The sequence below is a fragment of the Somniosus microcephalus genome, chromosome 7 (assembly GCF_052327205.1).
Source record: "Somniosus microcephalus isolate GS21.2 chromosome 7, FLI_Smic_1.0, whole genome shotgun sequence".
In the NCBI taxonomy this organism is placed as follows: Eukaryota; Metazoa; Chordata; class Chondrichthyes; order Squaliformes; family Somniosidae; genus Somniosus; species Somniosus microcephalus.
Window position 1 is genome coordinate 64,184,648 of NC_140993.1, and position 26,220 is coordinate 64,210,867.

A 26,220-nucleotide genomic window follows, 5' to 3' on the forward strand; every position below is an offset into this window, starting at 1 on the left:
TATTGGGCAATGCCTGTCATATTAGGAGTCTGTGCATGGGTTGCCAGAGTATGATCGCATCGGAAGGGCTGCGATTGGATGGGAGACTGCCATGCCGGGTGACCTGTTCTAACCTTTGAAAAGGGTTCTTTTTTGATGTGTGGAATTTTGGCATAAGTACCTTCCAAGTGGTTGGGAGCGGCGGATTGAGGCACAGGTTTCTTCGGGAGCGCTGCAAACGCTCCTTCGTGTGACCAGTCGTCAATAACAAGGAAGGGGTCGTCATCAGTGTAGCGTGAATGATCCACCTGAGTGACCTCATGTTGGGCTGGTGATGGCGATTCCGTGTTCTCGTGCAATGGTTCAAAGTTTGGGAAGGAGGAGATGTCTGTGCGTGTCCTAGCCTGCTCCTGGACATAGTCGCTTGTCTGCCTCTCAGTGCTTTGAGGTGATGCAGGACAAGCAATGCTGCGGTGCTCTCCCACCTCTGCTTCTAGTGCCGCTTCCCATATCTCCGCCTCAGCAGTAGCGGCAGCTGCTTCTTTCTCGATGTGTAGTTCTTCCAGCGTGGCGTCCAATGTAGCAGCCTCTGCTTGTAGTCGGACCTTCTCTTTCTCCAATGTAGCAGCCTCTGCTTGTAGTCGGACCTTCTCTTTCTTCACAGCCAGTTCCTGTTTAGCAAAGGTCACGCGAGCCTGTGCCGCTTTAGCTTTAGCCCAGGCTCTAGCTGCTGCTACACTGGCTGTTGATGATCTAGATGAGCGTGTATTTCTTGAGCTGGTAACAGATCTCTGCTCGTCTTGGAAGATCTTGCCGTCCATGATTGCACCGTGCTGCACTGCGAATGTTGCTTGTTGCGCCAGCTGATGACTTGCCTTTTTACTGTACTGTCCTCCCTACGTGTATGTGCCTGTACGCAGTTAGACAGCCAGCCAAACTCCTTTCAATAACGACATGGGAGTCAGGATGCAGCGTCCAAGCTCCGGTGTTTAATAATGCCACACTTGCATGAGGTCAATGAAACAATACAAATCAGTTGCATTGGGTTGGAGTAAAACTGAGAAAGAAAAAAGAAAGAAATGCACCTTGTTACATACATGAGATATAACTAAAATATGTAATGAAACCATTCAACTCACAGGCAATGCTTTCGAAGGCGTAACAATGTAAGATTACAGCGGATTAACTTGCAGCACGCTCCATGCTGGTGTGACCTCTTTGTTTGCTATCACTATACTACTTCCTGTTGAGTGACCCTACTGGCCATTTCCATTTACTGCCACCTACTGGCGGCAACAAAACGAAACTCCTGCAATTATAAGGCAGAACAGTAAGTCTGCAGAAGTTACACATATAAAAAGCAGGCGTAAGGCCTGCTTTTTACAAGGTAAGTGGTGAATTAATTAAAATTAAAACATTTTATCCGCAGGTTTATTATTTTTAAATACTTTAAAGAAAGGTAAGTTTATTTTTAGCCCCGTTAGAAAATAAAATTATTTTTTTCAAAAATTTAAATTATTGTTTAAAATAGTTATTTCATGTAATTTATAGTTTAGAATTTATTTTAAAAATGTGATTTAAAAAAAAATGTATTTGAAGATTTAGTGATGTTTTGGGGCCCATAGTATTTCTAAGTTTGACAGGAAGAGCTGTCAAAACTTATGAATGGAGCATTCCCTGCTCCGATTGACTCCCCGTGGCCCACATGATCCCAGGGGACACATCGAACTAACTGCGCCCTTGGGATACGCAAGCACTGCGTGCCGGCAGCTGGAGCAGGCCCAGGATCGGAATTCCACGGGGGCCCACAGCACAACGGCCGGCGCGCAAGGTAAGTGCTTACACCCGCGGGAAGCCCCCGACCCGAATTTCTGGGCCATTATAGGGAACAGAAATTGTCTAACTCCCTAACAATGCAATGGTGATAGATTCTGTGCTGTTTTAAACCTGAATTCACCCCAGTCTCACACAGGGTGGTCCCAACCAATGTAGAACAACCTTCACACTAAGTGATCAGACCAGCCACGTTTACTATGTTTCTTAGTAATGAGGGACCAAAGAATGGTTTATTAATTTTACTAAAATTAGTCAGGCGGCAACAATCACCAATGGTTAGTTTAGTTGGGACCACCGTGCTTTTCAATAGTCTGAAAAGGAAGAAAAAACATTACATTAGGACTTGGAATGTTGCTCTGAGAACCATTAAGGTGCCACCTATAAAACAAAAATGTGCAATGGCAAATGGCTAGGAGTGAGCTGCAAGGCAGTTACCCAACCAACTAGTTTAGGTAAGAACAAAATAATTTTTAGGAAAAGGCCTATTTGTTCCCCTGAAATGAAGTCATGAGTTGATAAGGTAATTCAAGTGACTACAGTGTGTACCATCTACAAGATGCACTGCAACAACTCGTCAAGGCTTCTTCGGCAGCACCTCCCAAACCCGCGACCTCAACCACCTAGAAGGACAAGGGCAGCAGGCATATGGCAACACCATCGCCTCCAAGTTCCCCTCCAAGTTACACACCATCCTGACTTGGAAGTATATCGCCGATCCTTCATCGTCGCTGGGTCAAAATCCTGGAACTCCCTCCCTAACAGCTGTATGGGAGTACCTTCACCACACAGACTGTAGCGGTTCAAGAATGGCCAATAAATGGTGGCCTTGCCAGCAATGCCCACATCCCAGGAACAAATAAAACATAAACAACTGGAACTGAACTCAGGCGGAATTGTAAGAGCACAAAAGCAATATAAATTTGAAGCTAAAATTGGAAACCCTTAAGTATTTTAGTTGCCATACAACAACAACAACAACAGCTTGTATTTATATAGCGCCTTTAACGTAGTAAAACGTCCCAAGGCACTTCACAGGAGTATTATAAGATAAAAAAATTGACACCGAACCACATAAGGAGAAATTAGGGCAGGTGACCAAAAGCTTGGTCAAAGAGTTTTAAAGAGCATCTTAAAGGAGGAAAGAGAGGTAGTGAGGCGGACAGGTTTAGGCAGGGAATTCCAGAGCTTTGGGCCTAGGCAACAGAAGACACGGCCACCAATGGTTGAGTGATTATAATCAGGAGAGCAGAAGGGATTCAATTTTTGAAATCATGAAACCTGGATGAAGGGTCACGATCCACAGTATGGGACATCACCAAGGATGGACACAGTTGGAGAGAAAATGAGGTAAATCAGGTCATGGTTAGTTAATGTCAGGATTGTCTTTTAAAAGACTGTAAATTGAAGAAAAAGGGGTGAAACTAGTTATCGGCTGTAGTGTAAAACGGGTGATAGCGAACCTGCAGCCCGCTTTACACCCCAAATGATTTTCTGTGCCTTTAAAGCATTTCTGTTTTTATTTCTTATTAACTATCCAGGCTGGTGGGTCCGACTATAGCTTATTCTTCCTTATGTGCCAAGCCAAATGGCAGATGGACCACCCTTGAGATGGTGGTTTAAGAAATAGCAGCCCCAGCACTCCCTCTGCTGACAAGCCACAGTACTGCAGTTATTGCAACATTTCTGCTTGCCAAAAATATAGCAATTAATCTCCCAGTCTACCCTTTGCACTTGCTGGGACTGAATTCACATATCATTGTTGAAAAGAGCCCAAACATCATGAAATGATATAAAACGGTCTGCCATTGCACAAATTACCAGATTTATTGAATTCAAATTCAACTCACAACTTCTAGGTTGCTAGACCAGTACCATAGCCACAGACCTACCATGAGAGACAAGATTATTCACTCTTCTATACCATTTGAGATATTAACATGAAGATACAAGGAAACATACCTGGTTAATCCAGTCAATGAAGGATGAGACCTATGTAAAAACAGTGGGCTTGTGGTACGTGTTGCATATTGCTAACAATGCCATACACTTGCCAAACACCATCAACGTTACAGTTCAGAGGCCCACCAGAATCTCCCTGAAACCAACACGATAGGTGCAGTGAGAACATTTGCAACAGCACTGTCGCCAGTTTAATATGTAAGTGTGGCGACACGCCACCACTGGACATAATCCGCTCACGGCGGCACGGACAGTTTAAGCAGACGCCCCCAGCCGGGGGCCCTTTCCTCCAGCAACTTGTTTCCCGCAGGGACAGACTGCCGGGAGCCCTTCCTGTCTGGGGAGTATTTAAGTGGATGCACGGGCTTTTCCAGTTCCTCTTTGCCATGAGGTTGATTAAAGCAGTTGTGTTTTACTAACTCTGGTCTCGACTCCCACGTTTGCCGCGGTATCTCAACACTGGTGACCCCGACGCTCAGGATGAATCCTAAGCTAGCATGGCGGATACAAACGCAGTCACGGTTAAACTACCGGACTTTTGGGAGAACCTGGCCGAAGCCTGGTTTGTTCAAGCTGAGTCCAGATTCCGGCTGAAACACATTACAGTCGACGCCACAAAGTACGACCACCTCATCTCCTATGCCACAGTCCCCAAGGTTTGGGCAGCGCTGCAAGATCCACCAGTGGAAGGCAAGTACGAACATCTGAAGGCTGCGCTCCTTAAAAAATTTCAAACGTCCTCTTACCAGCGCAACTGCCAACTCCTCGACCTCCCCAGCCTTGGTGACGCTTCACCGTCGGATCTACTTTCCCACATGCTGTCTCTCTCGGACGACAAAAACACCGGCGCCCTCTTTCGCACGCTTTTCATTCGGCAGCTCCCCGCCAGCATCCGCCCGCTCATTGTGGAGTCTGGCTCCACGGACCTGAATGAGATAGCCGAAAAGGCCAACTGGCTGCTCTCTGCGCAGTCCGCTCGCGACATCGCGCCTGACCTCACGGCAACGACCACGCGGTCTTCCCGGCCCACTAGGCCCGACCGCCCTACCACTCTGGGTCACTGTTACTACCACACCCGTTTTGGCACTAGGGCCCAACGCTGCACGCCACCGTGCACTTTCAACCCCCCCCCCACACCGGCCCCCGCGATGGCCGCGGGGCAAAAGGGGCCTCTACTGTACGTCACCGACGACAGAACCAACCGCCGATTTCTGTGCGACACAGGGGCCCAGCACAGCATCACCCCCGCCTCCGCCCTCGAAATCCAACGCGGCGCATGGGGTATCACGCTGGCCACAGCCAATGGCTCTGACATCCGCACATATGGTACCCGCATGGTCACGCTCGACCTCGCAGGCCGCCGCTACCGCTGGGAGTTCCTCACAGCCAGGGTCCTCTGCCCACTCATCGGCGCTGACTTCCTACGCGCCCACGGCCTCCTTGTCGACATTCTGAGGCACCGCCTCATCGACATCAACACTATGGCCCCCATCCCCGGCGCATTCACCCCGGCCCGTTCGGTCGGCCTGACGACCTACTGCCTCACCAGAGCCACGGACGACTACTCGGCACTTCTAGCCGAGTTTCCCGCCCTCACTAACCCGACCTTTTAGGCCAAAGCCGCCAAACACGGTGTGGAGCGCTATATCCCCACCACCGGCCCCCCGGTTTCTGCCCACGCCCGCAGACTCAACCCGGCCAAGCTGGAAATCGTGCGGGCCGAGTTCACCACCATGGAACAACTCGGCATCATCCGCCGCTCCAGCAGCCCTTGGGCCTCGCCCCTCCACATCGCCCCCAAGCCCGGCGGAGGCTGGCGCCCTTGCGGGGACTACCGCCGCCTCAACGACGCCACCACCCCCAACCGATACCCGGTGCCACACATCCAGGACTTCTCGGCCCGACTGGCCGGACGAACCGTCTTTTCCAAGATCGACCTGGTGCGCGGTTACCACCAAGTCCCCGTACACCCCGCGGACATCCCCAAAACGGCCGTCATCACCCCATTCGGCCTGTTCGAGTTCCTGAGGATGCCCTTCGGCCTCAAGAATGCAGCCCAGGCTTTCCAGCGCCTTATGGACTCAGTCCTCCGGGACCTGAACTTCCTATTCGTCTATCTAGACGACATTCTCGTGGCCAGCTCCTCCAAACAGGAACACCTCGAACACCTTCGCATCCTGTTCGGGCGCCTAGCCCAACACGGGCTCATCCTCAGCCCGGCGAAGTGCCAGTTCGGCCTAACCGAGATTGATTTTCTCGGTCACCACATCACCCCTGCTGGGGCCATTCCCCTGCCCAACAAGGTGCAGGCCGTCCAGCAATTCCCCCGCCCCAAAACCATCAAGGGCCTCCAGGAGTTCCTCGGGATGGTGAACTTCTACAACAGCTTCATCCCCAGAGCTGCAGCCCTCATGAAGCCCCTATACGACTCCCTCCGAGGTAAATCCGGCAAGATGGATGTAGCCTGGACCACTGACACGTCAGCCGCCTTTGACGCCACCAAAAACACGCTCGCCGACGCCACCCTGCTCGCGCACCCGAGGGCCGACGCCCGGGTCGCGCTCACTACCGACGCCTCCGACCATGCGGTCGGAGCCGTGTTCGAGCAGTGGGTCAATGGCGCGTGGCAGCCACTTGCCTTCTACAGCCGCCAACTGCGCCCCCCCGGAGGTCAAATACTCTACTTTCGACCACGAGCTTCTCGCGCTCCACCTGTCGGTCCGCCATTTCAGGTTCCTCCTGGAAGGCCGCCCCTTCACCGCGTACGTGGACCACAAGCCGCTCACATACGCGATGGCCAAGCACACCGAACCCTGGTCCGCTAGGCAGCAACGCCAGCTTGCGGCCGTGTCCGAGTTTGCTACGGACATCCAGCATGTCTCCGGTAGAGACAATGTTGTCGCCGACTGCCTTTCCCGTCCCGCCATCTGCGCGAATCACCTCGCGGTCGACTACGCGCAACTAGCAGCGGCCCAGCTCATGGACCCAGACCTCCTCTCGGCGGCTACCAGCCTGCCAGGGCTACGCCTAGCCAAGGTCGCGCACGGGCCCGAAGCCACGGCAGTCACTTGCGACGTCTCACTCGGCCAACCCAGGCCGGTCGTCCCTGCAACCTGGCGCCACCGCATCTTCGACGCGCTACACGCGCTCTCCCATCCGGGTGCCCGCGCATCCGTCAAACTCCTCTCCCAGCGTTTCGTCTGGCGCGGCCTCAGCAAAGATGTTCGGACTTGGGCCACCTCCTGCCTCGCCTGCCAACGGGCTAAGGTACAGCTACACACAAAAGCACCCCTGGGAGACTTCGAGGTACCCAGCCGCCGCTTCGACCACGTACACATCGACATCGTCGGTCCTCTGCCGCGATCGCAAGGCCAAACTTATCTCCTCACGATGGTCGACAGCTACACACGCTGGCCTGAGGCAGTGCCGCTGCCCTCCACCACTACAGCCGACATCGCCAGGGCATTCGTTAACACCTGGGTCGCAAGGTTCGGCGTACCAGCCGACATAACCTCCGACAGAGGCGCCCAGTTCACCTCCGAACTCTGGACGGCCACAGCACGCAACCTCGGGGTGACGCTCCACCAAACCACGGCGTACCACCCGCAGGCCAATGGGCTGTGTGAACGCTTCCACAGGTCACTCAAGGCCTCACTCCGCGCCGGTCTGCAGGACAGTACCTGGACTGACCGCCTACCGTGGGTGCTACTAGGCCTACGCACCGCGGTCAAGGAAGACCTCCAGTCCTCGGCAGCGGAGTTAGTCTACGGACAACCGCTGCGCATCCCAGGCGAATTCCTTCCAGAGGCCACCACGCCTTGGTCGGCCGAACAGCAGCGGCTCAACTCTTTCTCTTCCGCTCAGCAGTTCGCCCCACTTCCGGTCAACCGACACGGCGAACTCGCACCTCACGTCCCGCCAAATTTACAGCAGGCGCGCTTCGTCTTCGTGCGACACGACGCACACCGCGGGCCCCTGCGACCCCCGTACGACGGACCGTACGAGGTACTACAAACCGGGGACAAGGTCTTCAAGCTGCGACTCGGCGACAGGGTCGACACAGTCTCCATCGACCGGCTCAAACAAGCACACACAGAACCAGGGGAATAGGTCCCCGTGGCCCGGCCTCCAACTAGAGGCCGTCCTGCCAGCAAGCCAGCACAGCCGGCGGCGAACCGCCCGGCCCCACTAACTAGACCGGCGACCACTCAGAGCCGCTCCGGCAGAACCATCAGACCACCGTCACAACTCGTCCACTCCTCCTAAGCGGATTCTGCGGGGAGCTCTGTGGCGACACACCACCACTGGACATAATCCGCTCACGGTGGCACGGACAATTTAAGCAGACGCCCCCAGCCGGGGGCCCTTTCCTCCAGCAACTTGTTTCCTGCAGGGACAGGCTGCCGGGAGCACTTCCTGTCTGGGGAGTATTTAAGTGGATGCGCGGGCTTTTCCAGTTCCTCTTTGCCATGAGGTTGATTAAAGCAGTTGTGTTTTACTAACTCTGGTCTCGACTCCCATGTTTGCCGTGGTATCTCAACATAAGTATCATTCCCTGCAACAGCAGGCTCTGCTCTGTAACATTTTAATATCACCTGAACATCTACTCAGTGGGTCTGAACCTGCCAGGAAGAGATGGAGACTTCATAATGTGAAGGATAGGAAGAGGAATCATCATGGTTACAGGGAGAGAGTAAGGAAATTGGCTTAGAGTGGATAGCTCCAGTGTAGAGTTTGTACTGACACAGGAATGGTGGGACGAATGGCCACCGTCTCGATTGAAATTTCTCTGATTCTATGAATTTCTGTGATAAGGCATCGATTCCTCAGGCAGATGCTACTGAGTGGGGTTAAGGGCCCATTTTCTTGTGTCTCTTCCTCAGTCACTGGTGATTATAGATCTCTCACTAGTGGTTACAGGCTTGTCACTGGGTTACAAATTGTCATTGATAGTTGCAGGCCCGTCACTGCATTACAGACCCATCATTGAGTTACAGGCCTAGTACTGGTCGTTACGGGCCTGTCATTGGGTTTTACACTCATTTTCTTGTGCCCCCGTCAATGGTGGTTATAGACCTGTCGCCAGTGGTTACAGGCCTGTCATTGTTGGTAACAGCCCATTACTACATTACAGACCCATCACTGAGTTACGGGCCTGTCACTGGTGGTTACAGGCCTACATTGGTGGTTATGAGCCCATCACTGGCAGTGGTGGAAGCAATTGGAATGCAATGAATTAAGATTATCAAACAACAATGAAATGTAATGGATTAATTACTGGCTATCGGGTGAAAGGATTAAACCAAACAAGCTGAAGGGCCTTCTTCATCCAAGCTCTAGTGAAGTTTAATGTTTTTCTTCTGAGTGCAGTGTGTCAAAAAAGAGGAAATAGGACAGAGTCGTCTTACAATTTTAAAAAATACAGCAGTGTTCAAAAATAAATGACTTTACCTGACATCCAGCCAAATAGCCGTCACCACCAGCACACACCATTTTCTCGCCAGCATAATAGTCCCAGTACGCTCAAGTTGCACATTTTTTATGGTCTGCAATTGGGAGGCAAGCTTGCAGCAAAACAAGCATCAAAATAATTAATCAAACCCAACACCAAGATCGTTAGCTTGGTCATCTAGAGCAAGTAGGTTTACATCAACTGAAGCAGCAACTGAACCCAGAAAGAAGCTCCAACAATAATAATGTTAAAGGGCCAGATCACAAACATGGATCCATTCATGTGAGTATAAAATATGGACTAGTTGAATTCATTAAAGTGTTAAAAGGATTTGACAGGGTAGATATGGAGAAACTATGTCCTCTGGTACGTGAGTCCAGAATCTTAAAATTAGTGCTGGGCCATTCAGGAGTGAAATCAGGAAGCACTTTTACACACAAAGGGTAGTAGAAATTTGGAACTCTTTCCCCCAAAATGCTGTGGTTGTCGGGACAACTGGAGAGATAGATTTTTGTTAGGTAAGGGTGTCAAGGGATATGGAGCAAAGGCAGGAAAATGGAGTTGAGGTTACTGTGTTGTGCCATGGTTTAGAGTACACCAGCATGTCAGCTGATGCTGAAGCCAATTGCAGCATCCCTACTTGCTAACACAAGTCAGCCTGGGAAACAAACATGGAATCTCCCTGAGCCTCTATTGTTCATTTCCACAGTGACTATGTCATCAGAGCATTAAAAGGTTTCCAGGAAGTTCATCCAGAAGAGTTCAGGGTGGGAAACGGGCTGGCAACAGGTACGGCGCAGACCCTTCCCGGACAGCGGCGGCTAGAGCCGACCGACGGCACAGAAAAAGTCCGAGCAGCGTCGACGGGTGAAGAGAGAGGGTAGAGCGCACAGGGCGCAGTTGGTGTTCAGGACCAAGCGGCATCGACGGGAGAAGAGAGAGGGTAGAGTGCACAGGGCGCAGCCGGTGTTCACGACCGAGCAGCGTCAACGAGAGAGAGCAGAGCGTAGCCGGTGTTCAAGGGCCGAGCAGCGACAACGAGAGAGAGAGGCGCACAGGAAAACGCGCAGAGCGCAGCCGGTGTTCAAGGGCCGAGCAGCATCAACGGGGAAGAAAGGAAAGCGCGGGAGACGCCATTTTGAGCTGCAGCGGAGAAGAAGGGAGAGCGCAGGAGACGCCATTTTGAGCCAGTCTAACCACACCCAGGGATGCCAAAGAGTGGCAGTGTCACAGCGTTCGACAATGAAGTCGAAGATTGGACGACATATGTCGAACGCATAGAAGTGTACTGCAAGGCGAATGAAGTGCCAGATGACAGGAAAGCGCTGGTGTTGTTGAATTCAATGGGTGCAAAAACGTATGGCTTACTGCGAAACCTAGTAACCCCAGAGAAGCCAGTGGAAAAGGATTTTGAAAACATAGTGTCAATCCTACAGGACCACTTAGACCCCACACCGCTGCTGATAGGGGAAAGATTTAAGTTTCACAAAAGGAACCAGCATAAAGATGAAAGTAATGCTGAGTTTTTAACGGAACTGCGCAAGCTATCGAAACACTGCCAGTTTGAAACGGGACTAGTTTGTGTGTGGGCTTCAAAGTGAAGGAACCCAGAAACGGCTTCTATCAGAAAAGGATCTTACGCTGGACAAGGCTTTCAGCATGGCAGTATCACACGAAGCAGCAGCACGGGGCGCGGCAGAGATACAACGGAGACCGCAAGAATATGGCACAAATGAAATGTCATACGGAACAGTGAAGTGCTATCGCTGCGGCAGAACAACACACGACCATAAGGATTGCTGGTTCAAGGACCAAGTGTGCAGACAGTGTGGAAAAGTAGGACACATAGCAAGAGACTGCAGGTCGGAAAAGAAAACCAGCAGCAAGAAATCCCCACAGGAGAAGTACAAGAAGGTACATAAGGTGACGGAGAGTAGTGCAGACGAACAGAAAAGTGATACAGACTCTGGAAGCAAGGAGCTGGGTTGTCTGAAACTACATAATGTGATCAAAACGGAGGATCACCAAACTATCTGGGTCACGCTCAAGATAGCCGGAGTCCAAGTGAAAATGGAATTGGACACAGGATCAGCCCAAACAGTCATAAACCGAAGGGACTACAAGCGGCTATTCTCACATATACCCTTGAGAGATACAGAGATTGTCTTGAAGACGTACACGGGGCAAAAAGTCTACCCCAAAGGAAAAATAAGGGTGAACGTTATATATAACGGCAAGGAAACACCAAAAATGGACCTATATGTATTGCCAGATGGAGGACCACCACTACTAGGACGTGAATGGATCCGGAAGATACAGCTAGATTGGCATTCCATACAAGCACTGACTGTAGATGCCAAAAAGGATGACGACGTCACACCTGGACGACTGTCAAAAATGCTAACTGATGCACAAGAAGTGTTCCAGGAGGGACTCGGAACACTAAAAGGCATAACAGCGACGATCAAAATAGAGGAAAATGCAAGCCCAAAGTTTTTTAAGGCCAGACCGGTACCTTATGCGATCCGCCCAGCCGTCGAAGCAGAGCTGGAAGGTTTGGAACGTTCAGGAGTACTGTCCAAAGTGGACTGGAGCGAGTGGGCTACACCCATCGTTCCTGTAATGAAGAGGTCATTGAGTAATACGCCTGGGGAACCAAAGAAGGTTCGCATCTGTGGGGACTTTAAGGTGACAGTGAACCCAGTCCTTCACACTGTACAATATCTGCTTCCGCGGATTGAAGATATTTTCGCCTCGCTATCTGGAGGGAAATGCTTCAATAAGATTGATCTGGCCCAGACGTACCTGCAAATGGAGGTAGAAGAAGCCTCGAAACAGTACCTCATGATCAACACTCACAAAGGTCTCTACCAATACAACCGGCTGGTGTTCGGGGTAGCATCAGCTCCGGCTATTTGGCAAAGGGCAATGGATCAAGTCCTGCAAGGGATTCCAGGGACCCAGTGTTATTTGGATGACATCCTGGTCACGGGCGAAAATGACAGAGATCACCTCGCCAACCTGGAGCAGGTGCTCACTAGATTGAAGGAATATGGGCTCCGAGCTAATCGCCACAAATGCGAGTTTTTCCAGAAGCAGATCTCGTATTGTGGCCACGTTATTGATGAAGAGGGGTTACATAAGTCCCCTGAAAAGATTGAGGCAGTAGTCAAGGCTCCAGCACCGGAAAATGTGTCACAACTGAGGTCGTTCCTCGGGCTGGTGAACTACTAACATAAGTTCTTGCCGAATTTGTCTACAGTACTACACCCACTGAACACCCTACTGCAAAAGGGGGTACCATGGAAGTGGAATGACGAATGTAAACGAGCTTTCCAGAAGTGCAAAGAATTGATCACATCAAAAGAGGTGTTGGCTCATTTCAACCCAGCACTACCAATTCGGTTGGCGTGTGATGCATCACCCTATGGCATTGGAGCGGTGCTGTCGCACAAATTCCCGGACGGCTCGGAGAGGCCAGTAGCCTTTGCGTCTCGGTCACTAACCTCAGCCAAGCGTAACTACGCCCAGATTGACAGGGAGACCCTCAGCCTAGTGTGGGGAGTGAAAAAGTTCAACCACTATCTGCACGGGCAGAAGTTCACCTTGCTGACTGACCACCAACCACTTGTCTCCATCTTTAATCCAAAGAAGGGCGTTCCGGTGATGACTGCGCAACGGCTACAAAGATGATCCCTTTTTCTAGGGGCGAACCAATATGAAATCGAGTATAAGGGCACGAAACAGCATGGAAACGCTGATGGGCTATCACGCCTGCCAGTGCCTACTGCGGAGGAAGCGCCAGCAGTGGACCCTGTCAAAATATTTTATTCGACTATAATTGAACGCTTGCCAGTAACTAACGCTGATATAGAGAAGGAGACCCGAAATGACCCGACACTGTCTCGGGTATATGACTTGACGGTGAAGGGATGGCCAACACATGGCGACTCACTGTTGCCAGCATTCTCATCCAGAAGAGAACAGCTGGCAGTATGCCAGGGGACCTTGATGTGTGGATCCCGAGTGGTAATTCCACCCAAGTTGAGGGAGAGAGTGCTCAATGAGCTTCACGAAGGCCATCTGGGAGGGGTGAAAATGAAAAGCCTTGCTTGGGCTTATGTGTGGTGGCCGGGGATCGATCAGCAAATCAAGGACCTGACAAAGAGCTGCTCAGGATGCCAGAAGGTCCAAAATGCACCACCACATGCCCCTCTACACCCATGGGAGTGGCCCTCATCTCCATGGCAACGGGTGCATATTGATTTTGCTGGTCCATTCATGGACTCAATGTTTTTAATAGCCGTGGATGCGCACTCGAAATGGCCTGAGGTGATCAAAATGTCGTCCACCACCACGGAGAAAACTATTGCAGTCCTACGGACCATATTTGCCAGGAACGGCTTGCCAGAGCAGATTTGCTCTGATAACGGACCACAGTTTCTGTCCGAAGAGTTTCGAAGATTTATGAAAAGGAATGGGGTAAGGCATTACACATCCGCCCCGTATCATCCAGCCACAAATGGATTGGCTGAGAGGTTCGTACAAACCTTTAAAAAAGCAGTAAGGGCCATGTGCGATGACGACATTCCACTGCAGCGTAAGGTGGACTGTAATGAAATCTGTTTGTCTTGATCCTGTATTTCCTGTATTAGTTTTGCACTCATGTATATTACCCTCCCCCACACGGTGTATAGTTTCACTTCCTCTTTCCTGACTAACCTGGAAGGTTCCAGGTCTTGGCTCTTGGCTCCGCCCCTGACCTCTCTTACATAAAGATCCCAGGATCTGTATGACTCATTCCTGTGAACCAGTCGGCGTGTTGAGATGTTAGCTCTGATCTTAGTGATTAAAAGCCAACTTGTTTAAGTCTATAACTTCTAGTTTTGTGGTTATTGAAGGCACATCAATTTTAATCACTAAAGAATACTAGGATGGATCGACTCCTAAAACCAGAGCGTCTGGACTTGGATCCACATTCTGCTGAAGCATCAAATCAATTTGGACACTGGCTCAAATGCTTCGAACTCTTCGCGGGGGCCTCATCCGCTAGCGAGGTAGATAAACTGAGTCTACTGACTACTCGCGTAAGTCATCGGATTTATTCGTTCATCCGGGACGCCAGCTCTTACACGGAGGCCATCACTATCCTGAAGGCCCAATACCAGAGGCCGGTAAACGAAGTGTACGCCAGACATCTGCTGGCTACACGCAGGCAGCGACCAGAGGAATCAATGGACGATTTCTTACAGGGCCTAAAGGACCTGATCCGGGACTGTAACTGCAAGGCCGTGACGGCCAACGCGTACTCTGACAAATTGGTCCGCGATTCCTTCATCACGGGCCTCAAGTCAAATTATATCCGGCAGAGACTGCTGGAAAAGGAGGTCCTGGACTTAAAAAAGGCAGTGGCCACTGCGCGATCGCTGGACGTGGCCCAGAAAAACTCTGACTCTTATTCTTCCGGCCATGCGGCCCTCACCGCCTCGTGCGCGCCGAGCGGGCCGCCATCTTGGAATCAGCCATCTTCCCCATCCAGGTCTCAGACCAGCTCTACGCCGCCGGAGTTCACACACACAAGTCCACCCAGGAGTCCTACTACAGCGGCAATGTCTCGAGGCCCGAAATGCTACTTCTGCGGCCAGGCCAAGCACCCCAGACAACGATGCCCAGCGAAGGACGCTACATGCTTCAAATGTAAGAAAAAGGGGCATTTTAGCAAAGTCTGCAGGGGGAATCCGATTTCCAACTCCGTCACCGCCTCGTGCATGCCGTGCGGGCCGCCATCTTGGGATCCGCCATCTTTTCCCGACTCAACGGCCGCCCAGGGCCCAACAGTGGCTTCGATCACAGTGGATCAATCCAGGCCACACCCGTTGACAAAATCCATGATGGACATACAGGTAAATGGGAATTTAACAAAATGTTTAATTGACTGTGGGAGTACCGAGAGTTTTATCCACCCTAGCCTGGTACGGCGGCACTCATTAACGGTAACCCCTACACGGAGCAGAATTGCTATGGCTGCTAAGCCCCACACTTCGGACATTTTGGGCTACTGTGTGGTAACACTGACTGTAAAAGGCACGGACTACAAGGATTTTAAACTCCTCGTGATGCCAGAACTCTGTGTTAATGTAATCTTGGGCCTGGACTTCCAGTGCCACCACAAAAGTGTCACGCTAGCATATGGCGGGTCCCAGCCGCCACTCACAGTCTGTGGCCTGTCAACCTTAAAAATCAGCCCGCCCTCTTTATTCGCTAATCTCGCTCCGAACTGTAGGCCCATAGCGACCAAAAGTAGACGGTACAGTCTGGAAGACAGACACTTTATCAAGGCGGAAGTGGACAGACTCCTGCGGGAAGGCATTATTGAATGCAGTACCAGTCCGTGGCGTGCCCAAGTAGTCATAGTTAAAAATAGCGAAAATAAACGGATGGTAATTGACTACAGCCAGACTGTTAATATTTATACCCAGCTGGACGCCTACCCTTTACCCCGCATATCAGAAATGGTCAACCAGATCGCGCAATACCGAGTCTTCTCGACTATCGCCCTCAAATCCGCGTATCACCAGCTCCCCATTAGAACGGAGGACCGCCCATACACCGCCTTTGAGGCGAACGGACGCCTCTACCATTTTCTCAGAGTGCCCTTCGGGGTAACAAATGGGGTCTCGGTCTTCCAACGTGAGATGGACCGCATGGTTGACGAGAATAAACTACAAGCTACCTACCCCTATCTGGACAATGTCACTGATATGCCTATCAATTAGTCCAATAAAAGGCGACGAGTTAAGAACGTAACTGAAGGTTTTTATTGGCTAAATAACAGAGCCCACCCTCGTGGGTGATCCGATCCAACAGGGAGGAATACTAGCCAGTCAGCTACCTTTATACCTGGGCAGGTAATGGGCGGAGTCGGAGGTGGTCAGCCCAGGTATAACAGTGCGACAAGAGGCGACCTCGTGTAGTGATGTGACAGTGAGAACAGTGAGAACAATATACAGTGATAACTATAACAGTGGTTTACCACATTCACCCCTTGTTTAGATTAGAGTCCGGCGGGGTGAAGTGTATTACCAGCTCTGGTATGTCAGTCTGTCCGGAGGCTTCGTTAGCCTCTCCGATCGTCGCAGCGGCGGTGTTACATTATCCGGTGTTAAAGCTGGTGTCTGCGTAGTCGGCAAAGGCTCGTGGGGTTCCGGCATGCCGTCTACCTCGGCTGGACTCGGGGGGTTGGGAGGGGGGGGTGAGGGTGCGAGGTCTCGTAAGGAGACAGTGTCCTCCCGTCCGTCTGGGTAAGCCACATAGGCGTACTGGGGGTTGGCGTGCAGGAGGTTCACCTTCTCGACCAGGGGGTCCGTTTTATGGGCCCTCACGTGCTTTCGCAGCAAGACGGGTCCCGGAGAGGTCAGCCAGGTTGGTAGGGTGGTTCCCGTAGTCGACTTCCTGGGGAAGACAAACATTCGAGCATGGGGGGTGGTGTTAATGGCAGTGCAAAGTAGTGACCGGATGGAGTGCAGCGCAATCGGGAGGACCTCTTGCCAGCGGGAGGTTGGGAGGCCCTTAGACTTTAAGGCTAAGAGGGTGGCCTTCCATACCGTCGCGTTCTCTCTTTCCACCTGGCCGTTCCCTCGGGGGTTGTAGCTGGTGGTCCTGCTTGCTGCAATACCCCTCTCCAATAGGAACTGACGGAGTTCCTCGCTCATGAAGGAGGCGCCCCGGTCACTATGTATATAGTTCGGGAACCCGAACAAGGCGAAGAGTTTGTTCAGGCATTTAATGACCGTGTTACTGGTCATGTCTGGGCAGGGGAAGGCAAAGGGGAAACGGGAGTACTCATCAACGATGTTGAGGAAGTACACATTACGGTCGGATGACGGTAGGGGCCCCTTGAAGTCGATGCTCAGACGCTCGAAGGGGCGGGTGGCCTTGATCAGGCTTGCTCTGTCCGGCTTATAGAAGTGCGGTTTGCACTCAGCACAGATCTGGCAGTTCCTGGTCATGGTCCTGACCTCCTCGATGGAGTATGGCAGGTTGCGGGCCTTAATGAAATGGTAGAGTCTGGTGACTCCGGGGTGGCAGAGGTCATTGTGGAGGGTCTGAAGTCTATCACTTTGCGCGCTGGCGCATGTAATGCGTGAAAGAGCATCAGGGGGGTCGTTCAGTTTACCGGGCCGGTACAAGATCTCATAATCATAGGTGGAAAGCTCGATTCTCCACCTCAAGATTTTGTCGTTCTTGATCTTGCCCCTCAGCTTGTTATTAAACATGAAGGCAACCGAGCGTTGGTCGGTGAGGAGGGTAAATCGTTTGCCTGCCAAGTAGTGCCTCCAGCGCCGTACTGCCTCCACAATTGCCTGGGCTTCCTTCTCGACCGACGAGTGTCGGGTCTCGGGGCCCTGTAGGGTCCTTGAGAAGAAGGCTACCGGCCTACCCTCCTGGTTAAGGGTAGCGGCTAGGGCGAAGTCGGATGCATCGCTCTCCACTTGGAAGGGGATTGACTCATCCACTGCGTGCATTGTGGCCTTGGCTATGTCTCCCTTAATGAGGGAGAAGGCCGCGCACGCCTCTTCCGTGAGGGGGAAGGATGTGGTTTTCAGGAGGGGTCTGGCTTTGTCCGCATAATTGGGTACCCATTGGGCATAGTAGGCGAAAAGCCCCAGGGTTCTCCTAAGTGCTTTTGGACAGTGGGGGAGGGGTAGCTCCATGAGGGGGCGCATTCTTTCGGGGTCGGGGCCGATGACTCCGTTCTCTACTACACAGCCAAGGATGGCAAGGCGCGCTGTGTTAAACACGCATTTCTCCTTATTGTAGGTGAGGTTCAGCCGTTGGGCCGTACGGAGGAATTTCTCCAGATTCACGTCATGGTCCTGCCGGTTGCGGCCGCAGATGGTGACGTTATCGAGATAGGGGAAAGTGGCCTGTAGTCCGTTCTGGTCAACCATCCGGTCCATCTCCCGTTGGAAAACCGAGACCCCGTTGGTGACACCAAAGGGGACCCTAAGGAATTGGTAGAGGCGGCCATTCGCCTCGAAGGCGGTGTACTGGCTGTCCTCCGGGCTGATGGGGAGTTGGTGGTAGGCCGACTTGAGGTCGATGGTCGAGAATACGCGGTATTGTGCAATCTCATTGACCATGTCCGATATGCGGGGGAGGGGGTATGCGTCCAGCTGGGTGTATCTGTTTATGGTCTGGCTGTAGTCGATAACCAGGCGATTTTTGTCGCCGGTCTTGACTACCACCACCTGGGCACGCCAGGGGCTGCTGCTCCCCTCAATAATGCCCTCTTTCAGGAGTCGCTGCACCTCAGAGCTAATGAAGGCTCTGTCCCCAGCGCTGTACCGCCTGCTCTTAGTAGCGACAGGTTTGCAGTCGGGGGTGAGGTTAGCGAACAGGGAAGGTGGCGGTACCTTGAGGGTGGATAGGCTGCAGGTGTTACGCGGTGGGCGGTTTAACTTTCGCTGGTTGTCGACTGTGAGTGGGGGGAGGGGTCCACCGTATGCTAGGGTTACACTTTGGAGGTGGGATTGGAAGTCCAGCCCTAGTATGACGGCAGCGCACAGCTGGGGGAGTACGAGGAGTTTAAAATTTTTATACTCTGTCCCTTTAACCGACAATGTCACGACACAGTAGCCGCTGATGTCTGTGGCGTGCGACCTCGATGCCATCGAGATGCGGCTGCGCGTTGGCAGGACGGGGAGGGAGTAGTGGCTCACCGTGTCTGGGTGGATGAAGCTCTCCGTGCTTCCGCTGTCGAACAGGCAGGTCGTGGCGTGGCCGTTGACTTTGATGTCCATCATTGAGCTGGCCAGGTGGTGCGGGCGGGCTTGATCCAGGGTCACGGAAGCTAGGGTGTAGATGAGCGCGTCGTTGTCATGACAAGATGGCGGCGAAGATGGCGGCCCCCGTAGTTCACATGAGGCTCTGTTTAAATCGTTTGCCCCGCACAAAGATGGCCGCCCCTGCTGTTCCCATGAGGCTCTGCAGGCTTCGGCTGCCCCGCACAAAGATGGCCGCCCCTGGTTTTCCCATGAGGCTCTGCAGGCTTCGGCTGCCCCGCACAAAGATGGCCGCCCCTGGTTTTCCCATGAGGCTCTGCAGGCTTCGGCTGCCCCGCACAAAGATGGCCGCCCCCAGGGTTCGCATGAGGCACTGCTGGCTTCTGAGGATTTGCTTCTGCAGGCCTTGGAGAAGTGGCCTTTCTTGAGGCAGGTTTTGCAGGTCGAGTTTTTGGCTGGGCAGCGCGACCTCGGATGCTTCTCCTGGCCGCAAAAGAAGCAGCCAGCGGCCCGATCGGGGTTGCCTGATGTCGGGGCCGGTACCGGGGCTAGCGGGCCCGGTCGGATCCGTGATGCAGACGCTGAGGTAGGTCCCGGGGGCAGCGCTGTGAAGGGTGGTGGGGTGGGGGTCGGGCCCGAGTCCCAGGGTCGCGAATAGTACCTGGCAAACGCTTCCTGGTCTTGCTGGGTGGCCTCTAGGGTGAGGGCGAGGGCTTCGGCCTTGTCCAGGTCTATGTCCTTAGCTTCAAGCAGTCTTTGCCGTGTGTAGTCGGAACGTAGGCCTCTCACCAAGGCGTCGCGGACATTGTCTTCCATGTTCGCAGTAGCCGTCACCGCTTTAAAGTCACAGTTCCTGCCGAGTTGTCTCAGCGCTCGTGAAAATTCAGCTATCGATTCTCCTGGCTGTTGCTGGCGAGATCTTAAGAGATGCCTAGTGTACATGTAGTTTACCGGGCTCCGGTACTGCTGTTTCAGTAGGTTGATGGCGTCGTCGTACGTAGTCATGTCCTGGATGAGTGTATATACTCTCGGGCTCGCTTGGGCTTTCAGGACTCTTAGTTTGGATCTCTGAGGGACGACGGCTTCCTCCAGGTACGATTCGAAGCAGTCCAGCCAGTGTTTGAAGTCGTTGGCTGAGTTTGGTGCCTGTGGGTTTAGATCCAGGTATGGTGGTTTCAAGGCTTGCAGCCAAGCCGGCTGGTGTGGCCCGTTGTCTGGAGGCTGCTGTTGCTGTGCTGCTGGGTGAGCTCCTTGCTGTTGCTGTTCATTATCAGACATCTTTAAAATTTAGTCAATAAAATTGATATGCCTATCAATTAGTCCAATAAAAGGCGACGAGTTAAGAACGTAACTGAAGGTTTTTATTGGCTAAATAACAGAGCCCACCCTCGTGGGTGATCCGATCCAACAGGGAGGAATACTAGCCAGTCAGCTACCTTTATACCTGGGCAGGTAATGGGCGGAGTCGGAGGTGGTCAGCCCAGGTATAACAGTGCGACAAGAGGCGACCTCGTGTAGTGATGTGACAGTGAGAACAGTGAGAACAATATACAGTGATAACTATAACAGTGGTTTACCACAGTCACTATCTGCGGGCACAACCAGCAAGACCACGATCTAAATCTTGCGAGATTTTTAAAAACTGCCCTAAAGCTGAATCTAACCTACAACGAAGACAAATGTGTCTTCAACACAACCCGTCTCTGTATCCTCGGCTGTGTGGTGGAAGATGGGGTAATTGGACCGGACCCTGACCGATTACGCCCCCTAAAGGAACTGCCCCTGCCACACAATCCCAAAGCTTTAAAAAGGTGCCTGGGATTTTTTTCGTATTATGCCCAATGGGTGCCCAATTACTCTGATAAGGCCCAACCCCTCATTAAATCAACGTCCTTCCCACTATCAGCTGAAGCTCGGGAGGCTTTCACCAGTATCAAACAGGACATTGAAAGGGCTGCAGTGTGTGCAGTGGACGAACGCATTCCCTTTCAAGTCGAAAGCGATGCGTCAGACTTTGCCTTAGCTGCGACCCTCAATCAGGCTGGGAGACCTGTGGCCTTCTTCTCCCGAACCCTTCAGGGACCTGAAATCAGGCACTCTTCTGTCGAGAAGGAGGCACAAGCTATAGTGGAGGCAGTATGGCACTGGAGACACTGCCTAGCCGGCAAACGTTTCACCCTGCTCACCGACCAGCGGTCGGTGGCTTTCATGTTTAATAACAAACAAAGGGGGAAAATCAAGAATGACAAAATACTCAGGTGGAGGATTGAACTATCCACGTTCGACTATGATATTATGTACAGGCCGGGAGCCCTTAATGAACCCCCAGACGCCCTATCGCGGGGAATGTGTGCCAGCATTCATACGGACAAATTACAGGGTCTCCACAACGACCTCTGTCACCCAGGGGTCACCCGACTATACCATTTTATAAAGTCCCGCAATCTGCCCCACTCCATCGAGGAGGTCAGGGCAATGGCCAGAGCCTGCCGCATCTGTGCGGAATGCAAGCCTCGCTTCTACAGGCCTGACCGTGCACACCTTATCAAAGCCACACGGCCATTCGAGCGCCTAAGTCTGGACTTCAAGGGACCCCTTCCCTTTGCCGACCCTAACGTATACTTCCTCAATATCATTGATGAATATTCCCACTTCCCCTTCGCCATTCCCTGCCCAGACATGACCAGTGCCACGGTCATCAAGTGTCTCTGTAATCTATTCTGCATGTTTGGCATGCCGAACTACATACACAGCGATAGGGGGACGTCATTCATGAGTGACGAACTGCGCCAGTTCTTGCTCTCGAAGGGGATAGCCACTAGCAGAACCACTAGCTACAACCCCCGGGGTAATGGGCAAGTGGAAAGGGAGAATGCTACTGTTTGGAAGGCTGTCACATTAGCCCTAAAGCCAAAAGGCCTTCCGACCTCCCGCTGGCAGGAAGTCCTCTCAGACGTGCTCCACTCCATAAGGTCTCTGTTATGTACAGCCACTAACGCTACCCCTCACGAAAAGATGTTCGTTTTCCCCCGGAAATCCACCTCGGGTATATCTCTACCCACGTGGCTGACGTCTCCGGGGACAGTACTATTGCGGAAGCACGTGAGAGGCCATAAAACGGATCCCCTTGTGGAAAAGGTACAGCTCCTCCATGCAAACCCTCAGTACGCCTATATCGAATACTCTGACGGGCGAGAGGACACCGTTTCCATAAAAGACCTCGCTCCCTCGGGGAGCGGAGAGAACGATGAGAGACTACCCGATGAAGACCTACACTACAAAGAGACAGGACGCCCAGAGGTGCGATGACGACATTCCACTGCAGCATAAGGTGGACAATTTCCTGTTAGCCTACAGAAATGCGACACATGCAGTCACCAACCAGACCCCGGCCATGATGTTCTTTAACCGAAGGTTGAGATCTCGTCTGGATTTGCTCAGACCAAATGTACAAAGAAATGTTGAGAATAAGCAATTCCAGCACATCAATGAGAAGCCGACAAGGAGCTTCAATGCAGGGCAACCAGTCTTGGCCCGCGACTACCGAACAGAGAAATGGCAACCAGGAATGATATGCACACGGCAGGGGCCACTAATGTACACAGTGGATGTTGGGGAGAACATTGTGAGACGCCATGTTGACCAGATCCTAGAGTCACAGGAACGAGTCAACCCCATGTCTCGCGTACCTGGTGATGAACCCGACATACAGGTAGCATCTACCCCAGAAACAGTAGCATCGGAAGCTGATGAACCAACCGACAACAGGGGGCCAGAATTGCCTCCGCACCAAGAGCAAGACACTCAGGAAAGGCGCTATCCAGAAAGGATCAGGAAGCCTCCCCAAAGACTGAATTTATAAATAGACTATTTTCAGTTAATGTTGCATGTTAAAAGTGTTAATTGTAATTAGTTGATATTTAATTGTTAAATGAATGTTTTGGTATTGTTAATCTAAAAGGGGAGGAATTGTAGTGTATGTACCTTTAAGGGGAGAACTACTTTTTACAGCTCCTGTATACTGTAGTACCAGCAGTGACCACACCTGTATATAAACCCTGAGTAGGGATCTGTACAGTTAGTTTTAGAGTAACCCTCATCCAGTAAACACCTGTTGATTGTTCCCTGCAGTCTCTTGTCTAATTATTGAAGGACACACAACATCAAGATACACGGGTCTAACAGTGCAAGGCAAAAGGAGATGGTAATGGGACAAGTAAAGAAACAAAAGATGGTTCTAGAAGAGGTGTAAATGGGAATAGCAGAATCATCACCTGCTGTCCGAAAAAATGGGAGCAGTGTTAATGATCTGAAATTGTTGAACTCAATGTTGAGCCCAGAATGCTGTAAAGTGCCTAATCGAAAGATGAGGTGCTGTTCCTCGAGCTTACATTGAGCTTCATTGGAACAGTGAAGGTGGCCGAGGTCAGAGTGGGAGTGGAGCGGAGAATTAAAATGACACGTGACCAGAAGCTCAGGGTCACGCTTGTGGACTGAATGTAGGTGTTCCGCAAAGCTGTCATCCAATCTGCATGTGGTCTCCCCAATGTAGAGGAGACCACATAGTGAGCAGCGAATACAGTATACTAAATTAAAAGAAGTACAAGTAAATCGATGTTTCACCTGGAATGAGTGTTTGGGGCCCTGGATGGTATTAAGGGAGGAGGTAAAAGGGCAGGTGTTGCATCTCCTGCGCTTGCATGGGAAGCTGCTGTGGGAAGGGGAGGGGGTGTTGGGGTGATTGAGGCGTGGACCAGGGTGTCGCGGAGGGAACAGTCCCTTCAGAATGCTGAAAGGGAAAGGGGGGGTGGGGGAGAGCTGTTTTGTAGTGGGATCACGCTGGAGGTGGCGGAAATGGCGGAGGATGATCCGTTGAATGTGGAGGCTGGTGGGGTGGAAGGTGAGGACCAGGGGAATCCTATCGTGGTTCTGGGAGGGAGGGGCAGGGGTGAAAGCATAAGTGCGGGAAATGGAACAGACACGGTCAAGGGCCCTGTCATCCATGATGATGGGGAATCCTCAGTTGAGGAAAAAGGAAGACCATTAGGGACCAAAGTGGCAATCTGTGTGTAGAACCGGAAGATGTAGGTGAGGTTTTAAATGAATATTTTGCATCTCTGTTCACTATGGAGAAGGGTGATGTAGGCATAGAAATCAGGCAGGGCGATTGTGATATACTTGAACAAATTAGTATTGAGAGGGAGGAGCAGTTTTAGCGGGCTTAAAAGTGGCTAAATCCCCAGGCCCTGACGGGATGTATCCCAGGCTGCTGTGTGAGGCAAGGGAGGAGATTGCCGGGGCTCTGACACAAATTTTCAGAACCTCCCTGGCCACAGGGGAGGTGCCAGAGAACTGGAGAACGTAGTACCATTGTTCAAGAAGGGTAGTAGGGATAAACCAGGGAATTACAGGCCAGTGAGCCTAACATCAGTGGTAGGGAAATTATTGGAAAAAATTCTGAGGGACAGAATTCGTCTCCACTTGGAGAGGCAGGGATTAATCAGGGATAGTCAACAAGGCTTTGTCAGGGGGGATCATGTCTAACCAATTTGATTGAATTTTTTCAAGGGGGTGACTAGGTGTGTGGATGAGGGTAGTGCAGTTGATGTAGTCTACATGGACTTCAGTAAGGCTTTGAACAAAGTCCCACATGGGAGACTGGTCAAAAAGGTAAGAGCCCATGGGATCCAGGGCAATTTGGCACATTGGATCCAAAATTGGCTTAGTGGCAGGAGGCAGAGGGTGATGGTCGAAGGTTGTTTTGAGACTGGAAGCCTGTGTCCAGTGGTGTACCGCAGGGATCGGTGCTGGGTCCTTTGCGGTTTGTAGTGTACATTAATGATTTAGATATGAATGTAGGAGGTATGATCAATAAGTTCACAGATGACATGAAAATTGGTGGAGTGGTAAATAACAAGGAGGGAAGCCTCAGGCTGCAAGACGACATAGACGGGATGGTTAGATGGGCAGAACAGTGGCAAATGGAATTTAACCCTGAAAGTGTGAGGTGATGCATTTTGGGTGGACAAACAAGGCAAGGGAATACACAATGAATGGTAAGATCCTAGGAAGGACAGAGGATCAGAGGGACCTTGGTGTGCATATACATAGATCCCTGAAGGCAGCAGGACAGGTAGATAAGGTGGTTAAAAAGGCATATGGGATACTTGCCTTCATTAGCCGAGGCATAGAATATAAAAGCAGGGAGGTTATGATGGCGCTGTACAAAACATTAGTTAGGCCACAGCTGGAATACTGTGTGCAGTTCTGGTTGCCACACTATAGGAGGGATGTGATTGCATTGGAGAGGGTGCAGAGGAGATTCACCAAGATGTTACCTGGGCTGGAGCGCTTCAGCTATGAAGAGAGACTGGACAGGCTGGGGTTGTTTTCCTTAGAGCAGAGAAGGCTGAGGGGGGACCGGATTGAGGTGTACAAAATTATGAGGGGCATAGATAGGGTAGATAGAAAGGAACTTTTCCCCTTAGTAGAGGGGTCAATAACCAGGGGGCATAGTTTCAAGGTAAGGGGCAGGAGGTTTAGAGGGGATTTGAGGAAAAGCTTTTTCACCCAGAGGGTGGTTGGAATCTGGAACTCACTGCCTGAAAGGGTGGTAGAGGCAGGAACCCTCACAACATTCAAGAAGCATTTAGATGAGCACTTGAAACGCCATAGCATACAAGGCTATGGACCAAGTGCTGGAAAATGGGATTAGAATAGACAGGGCTTGATGGCCGGCGCGGACACGATGGGCCGAAGGGCCTCTTTCTGTGCTGTATAACTCTATGGCCTAGAAATTGAGTTTTGGCGCAGCCAGGGCTTTAGCGCCGGAAGTTAGTGCCGGAGCTAAGTCGCGCTGGTCGGGCCCAAAATTCAATAGTTCTGCGCCCAAACGGCTGCCGGCGCTGCTGAGAGGTGTTTGCGCCTGAAAACTGGCGCTACGTGCTGAATATCGGCGCTATTCCAGCGCTGCGGCGCCCGCTGCGGTGCGGCAGGTTCGGGAAGTGCAGGCCTCCTCCTTCCCTTAAGGAGGAGCTGCCTGCACCCGGCCGCGGCCCGCGAAAATCGTTGTAAAAATGAGCCCGGCACCTCGGACAAGTGCCGGGCTTGCTTCTGTTCCGGGGGGGGGGGGGGGGGGGGAAGTCCGGGGAGGGAGCTGCGGCCAGGCGGCCGGCGGGAAAGCGGCCGGCCGCCGCGGGGCCTTTAATG

At 51.9% G+C, this 26,220-nt stretch overlaps 1 pseudogene; it reads right to left on the reverse strand.

Annotated features, from left to right (window-relative positions):
- Positions 1 to 2,096: 2,096 nt before the first annotated feature.
- The window catches only part of LOC147114667 (chymotrypsin-like elastase family member 2A), a 55,062-nt pseudogene continuing 30,938 nt past the window's right edge, over positions 2,097 to 26,220 (reverse strand).